We start from the raw sequence: 6,887 nt of genomic DNA on the forward strand, positions 1-6,887 counted from the left end.
AAACCAGCTAGTTGTGCTGTTTAACTAAAAAAAAAAAAGACAGTGAAATGGAGACCCAAGTTCTCTCGCTCTCTCTCTAAATTATATTATTATTTATATATAATTGATATATTTTAATGATATTATTATAATTGATTTTGCACCATGGCAACAGGGGTTGTATGTTCCAGAAATGTTTTGAAATTATTACATAAGCTCTGTTTTAGGCAGTTAACCAAGAATCGGCATTCAAATTAAGCTCCTGTGAATGAGAAATCTTATTTATCTTTGGTGCTTGCACTGTGCCGAAGCTTTTGGAAATACTCAAACATTTGCTTTGATTTCTGTCAGTAGACATGGATATTGACAGAGTGTGGCAGATGCTTCACCAATGCAGTTTTTATATATCGTTCCAAAGCGAGGCCTGACATTTCTTATGTAAGATATTGCCTGTGCTCTTTAGATTTCATCTTACTCATCTTTTATTTTTTCTACATACATATATACTGTTGAATTTAGTTGATTTGACAGATTACTCATTTTCAGAAGTGTTATTCATATTTGAAAGACAAATCCCAACCATAAAAACAGGAAAGATTTTGTTATTGAGACTCGAGTGATCTGTGATTGAGTGGCTGTGTGTTTAACTTTTGCTGGTCCATATGAGCCAGATGACTCATTGTGTTTAAGTCTTGAGATTGTTCACTCAGGGTATATGTTAAGAAGGGTGTACAAACGTTGATACTTATTGATTGATTGCTATTACATTTTGTTCAAAATACATCATTCTAATGGTATCATGATGTTTAAAGGTGCATTGCGCAAGTCTCTGAGTTTTTGCAGAACAATGCCCCCTCTGGCGGCAAGCGAAACTGCAACCAGAAGTGTGCACACTCACGGACAAAAGTTTTCTTTTTTTTATCTTACGTGGAGTTTGCGTTGGTGTTTGAAATGAACTACAAGCCGGTCTCTTAGAATCCATCTTCTACGGTGAATGGCGGCGAATACACAAACCTGCCAGACATAGCCAGGTGAGCGTGCCGTGAACGCGCATGACGTCACGCCCAGTCTAAAATTCCGTCCCGAATCCCTCTTATTTATTTTACTTTACAGGATTAGAGAGACAATCTCAGTGATCAGAGAAGGGCTCATTCAGCCCATCAGGCAATTGTTTAAGCATGTATGGGTTAGAAAACGGGTATTTTTAACATGAAAAGTTGCTTAATGCACCTTTTAAGGCATTTAGTTTCAGCTGATTTCTGCTTTGTTGACATGGAAAGATTGTCCATTTGGTCACCTGAATGTGCTGAAAAAGGCAGTGTATCATTTTCCAGAAGGTGCCATTTTGCATTCCAGTCAGCTTGTAAATGTTTTTGGGTACATGGTGTAACTTTCTCTTTCTTCCAGTTTTGCTCTTCCCTTTTCATACGATTTAAAGTCGATACAAAATCCTCATAGACATAGTAGGGCCACATGAGAGGCTTTAGGAGATATAAATCTGACTCTTTCATGGCTGTCTCTCTCAGGAAATGTGCATACCAGAGTGAAGAAAAGGCTGAAGGAAAAAAAAGGTGTGAGAACAAAAGCTTCTAGTGATCCTTCGTTGTTGTTGTTTTTTTTTGCCTCTTTCGGTGTAAACAATGAGACAAGGATGGCTTTTCCGAGCCACTCACGTCAGGAAGAGATCAAAAATATGTTTTAATCAAGAAGCAATTATGAAATCATGTTCAAAATGACCGTTACTGTGCATTGCAATTACAATCTATATAATGTAAAGGGCAACTCAGACATATTTTTGTGGATGTTACAATTACATTTCAAAAAGATAAGTTGTAGTTCTACCAGTAAATGAAGTATTTTTTCAGCTTTCACCATTTTTTCATGAGACAGTGCCTCTGAAAGTTTTGGATAATATCAGCTTAAATTCTTACCATTTTGTAATGCTTATTACATTGAGTGGCAACCCAAATAAAACAAATATAAAACAATATAAAACTGATTTCAGAACATGGAAACTGCTGAAAATAAAGCTGTTTTTCTGGCTGGGAGACCATCGGTGCGTCCCAATTCGCATACTATCTGTCCTAAATAGTATTCGAAAATAGAATTACTACATCCCAAATCGTAGTATGTTGAAATGAGTGTTCCAAAGATACCCGGATGGTCTACTATTTCCGGTCAGGATCCAAAGTGCAGATCAATGACTAATATTGCCCTCAACCCATCGCGCGTTGGACGAGGATTCGGTTAGAACTACAAACACAAGTGAAAAGTGTTAAAAAAAAACTACAGACATGGAGGATGCCCGAGTGATTAATTATCAGTATCTAACCTGATGAAAATGTATTTATTCAATGTTGTCTACATTATATTGCATCTGCATTGTGAACTTTTGTAAAGATACGTTTAGCCATTACACTGTAAAAAATGATTTTTTGGTTAAGTAAATACTACTGAAAAAAAACAATGTAATTTACATGAAAAAGTTAGTCCAGGCAATAATTAAAAAAACGAAGTAAATTCCATATCAGTACTTAATTCAAGCGAGTAGAAATGAAAGCGTACATATCTACTCAATAAAATTAAGTAAAAATTACTCAACTTTTCTGATGCTGGGGTTCCCATCATGCACTGGACCTTGAATAATTAATGAGGTTCATTTTTCACTGTTTTCCAGCTGTATTTACACTGTTTTATCATTGCTTTTGTTGTCAGGATTAGTAATTTGCCATTTTGTGACATTTCGAGTAAATTTTCTGCTCAAAATGACACATTCAAACACAAAAATGATCCATCAAATGTTACCGTCATTGTGTATTGTCTACCAAGTATTGAGGTACTGTATTTGCACTTACATGAGACTTAACATCTGACATGATGTAGTATAAATTACTTAAATAATTTAAGTAATGCACTTACTATAAATGATTGGTATAATTCAATATTATTGTTTGAGTGAAATGTAATGCAAAGGAAATTTCAACTAAATTGATGTTAAATCGACCTTTTACTAGCCAAGATAAATTACTTATTATCTTTGTTACTTTCACTTAACTAGGTTAAGTAAAGTTTACTTAATTACATATTCCAAGTAAATTTAACTTAAAGATTTCTAATCAAAGCTACTGATAAATATGTTTAGGTTTTACTTGGCAAACGTTGTAAATTTACTAGCATTTTCTGAGTGAAAAAAATTAGCAAGCTTTTTTCAAGTAATTCCTACTCCAAATTTTTTACAGTGTAACTTTTAAATGCATCATTATTCAAATTGCTAACACATGAGGAGTCTCCGCATGAAAGACCCACGACTGACAGATGAATGTGCAACTACATTTTTCTCTGAAACGGTAGGAAATTAAATTAGATTGAATGGAGGATTTTAACTGTGACGATGATGACAGGGCAGTTTGCGGTGACAGGATGCAAGCGACAGATCTGTCTGTTAAGATGACGAAGTATTATGTCCCAAAGCTTTCCTGCTCTTTTGCTACACACTCAAAAGTATGTACTTTTTCTTCACAAAAAGAGTACATACTTTTAGGGCGTAGTATAAGTAGGCGAATTGGGACGCAGCACATCTAACAGCCCAGCTAAACACCAGTTTAGGCAGGCTGGAAAGACCATCTCCAATCAACTTAAACCAGCTAAAACTAAAACCAGCTTAGATTAGTTTATGCATTATTTTTTCAGATGGGAAGTAATAAAGGTAATTATAAACCGACTCTAACTGTATACTATGTATAGTCATGTTCTGTTGTGTTATAATCTAAGGTGTGTGGACCCAGTAATCTTCAAAAAAGAAACTGTATATATGTAATAAAAACATTATCGCTCTTAATTCATAACTAGTCATAATTGCTAGTAATTTTAATGCATTTATCAGGAAATACATTTGAGATTGTCTGAAATCTAGGGGGTGTTTCCAGACTTTTGAAGAGCAGTGCATGTCAGCTGAGTGGATCTGTCGCCTCAAGGGAGTTCATGCTGCTCCAGAGGCCGAGTGCCTGGGGGGCCACTCTCATCATTAGAGCACTATGGGAACTCTCTAATGGATTAGGGTTACAGGGGCAATCCATGCGGAGCTGTCAGCAGCAAGCATCTCACTCCCTGAGGATTCACTCACCTATGTGACTCTGGGTCTCTTCATATTCCCCTAGGTTTGTCATCGTTTTACCTGACCAGTTCATGCTTCATTCCATGAAAACAGTACTCTGCGATTTCCATACTCCATCTCTGATTATAATTTCATGAGGACTGAATAGCATGTATACAGCGCCTCATAAAAGAAACACTTCCCGCTTTAAGCGCAAAACCAAACTTGCAGTTATTATCCCACAATAGAAGTTGAAAAACAAATGTTGGTGCAAAGAAATGAAACAATCCCAATATATGCACATAATCAGTGAAACTGGTGCTTTAGGGAAATATGCACAACAATTTGCATAGTTTCATATTGAGCAGATATGAACTACTGTGTTGCATATTGACCTGAGTGGGAGTGGAAGAGACACTCTTCTGCACCCACACTCCTCATGTTTCAGATTTTCTCATCAACTTCAGCTGTTCTTTGAGATTGCTAGGAGAAGCCCTGAAGGTGTCTCTGAAAATGCCGTGTTGAGAGGCGGATCTGCTTTGAAACCCATCTGCCTTTTACCTCTGCCCAATATTCTCTTGGCACAATTGGCTATTCCTGTCATGCAGCCTCCTGTTGTAGCGAGCTCGAATTGGCAAAATGGGAAAAGGCAAATTGATACTTAGATATGAACATAATTAGACAGATGTTAGACGGCATGCTCTGCAGAAAAGTAAGAGTCTGGCGGTACAAAGGCAGAAAACTAAATAGTTTCCTGAAATCCGAAGGCATCGTGGAATGCACCGTCCATTATTCATAGACCGCCGTGTCTCAGTCTGGAGGCCTCATAACACTGTGGATTATGAATGTCTCTCTTATTTAAAGTTAAAATGTGAATTTAACTACTGGGCCTGGATTATCTGTTTGTCTGACCATTGGCAGATGAAGAATTGTTGGGGAAACCTGAAAACTATCTTTATTTTAGCAATTCTGTTTGGTGACATTAGAAATGACACACTTCAGCTTTAACACGGCCAGGTCATAAATGTATTCTACTATTTTGTTAGTTTGTTTTGTTTCACAAAAGCAAAAAAATGCGCAGTAGTGATAAAACTCTTCTACACCTAGAATAATGCAATTCATTTCTGGTTCCTCTTCAGAAGATGCATTTGATGTCACAGATAGAGAGTGCATGTGAGCTCAGTTGTGCCAGGCTCTATTACAGATAGATATTAATACCAGGTAGGCATGTGCCGGTATCAACTTTTCATGCTGCGATTAATTGATTGAGTTTTTACCACGGTATACGGTATTATCACGATATTTTAATTGCTCAAGAGAAATGAATGGATTGGTGGGGGGGATGTAGAAAAAAAACTACTAATAGTTTTTTAATAAAAACATTACAATAGTGATTGTCAAAACATTTGGTAACTAAATAGAATTTTACACAATTTTCACGCTTTCAATTCTTGGGATTTGATTTCAATCTTGATTCAGTATTGACTTTTTGGATAAATATTAGGTAGGCTACAGTACATAGACGTTAATTTTTCTCAAGAAAAAATATATCTCACATAATGCTTTAAACATACAGAGAGCCCTGTCAGCTGGTATTATTAAAGGTTAAAAATTAACTAATTAAATTAAATATAATTTGGTTTTCATTGTAATAACAATTATGACACAAGTAAAAATATAATACAAATGTAATATAGTGCACATATTGTGCAAAATACTCCTCTCTATAGCTATTTTTTTCTAGTCAACTAACGTGTTGGTCATTAAATGGCTTTCCTGAGGTAAATGTAACGTTCTGTGACATAATTGTTCACCTGCAGTTTTATTAACCTCTTTCCGTGGTTGAAAAACACTGAATGATCGATATTATGTATGAGGCATACCTTTCGGTAAGTTGTAGCCTACTGTAACTTTAAATAAAAAGTAACAGATGATCGCTTGAACTGAGGCGCTACAGTGATCTGTCAAGTCACATTTACAAGCACCAAAACAGTATTTATTGTCTGAATTTCGTAATAAAATGGACAGAACATGAGAGCTGAGAATTGTTTTCATACCATAATAACCTGCTCTGTCTAGTCTGTCGGTCTCCGTGTCCTCTTTGCTCCGCGATTTTTCTCTGCGTGAGAAACTGCATGTGGCGCGAGAGCGTTTGAAAAGTGTAAATTGCGTGAGTCTCACGCTGAATGCGTATTGACAGCTCTGCTTTTAGAAGGGGGATAAATCGTCGGCAGCGTGCCTCCTTCCGCCATGCTTCTTCTCCATGTGAGGGTTGTTTACATTAGACTAGAGTGCGCACTGCGCCGCATGCACACAGTGCTAATACATGTGGGGATTGTTTACATCAGAGCGCGCACGTGTTTCGCGCAGCATACGCAGTGTTTGTTTAAGCGGTTGATGGAAAATAAGCTAATACGCGTTCTATAAATATAAATTCTGATCTATTATTTTTCACGGTATTTTGAAGTGCCCACGATAACAATATCGTGCATTTTCATTACCGCGATTTATCGCATTACCGAATACCGGCACATGCCTAATACCAGGTGTAAATGGGATATGAAAGACATCTGGTATGTTGTGAGAGCTGCGGTACCAGGTATGAGAACTAATGATGTAGATCAATGACACTGATTTGGTGAACCATCACTTTCACTTCCATCATTAAAAATGTCAAAAAGACTTTCTTCAAAAAATGTTTTTCTCCAGCACATTTGATCATGAATGCTATAAAGTAATCCCTTTTGTCATAACAGCTCCTGTTTGGCTGATTGCATTTGTAATCAAACAATGAAATGCGTCTCTGCGTGTAGTC

The sequence above is a fragment of the Scardinius erythrophthalmus genome (assembly GCF_964197995.2).
Source record: "Scardinius erythrophthalmus genome assembly, chromosome: 11".
Taxonomy (NCBI): Eukaryota; Metazoa; Chordata; class Actinopteri; order Cypriniformes; family Leuciscidae; genus Scardinius; species Scardinius erythrophthalmus.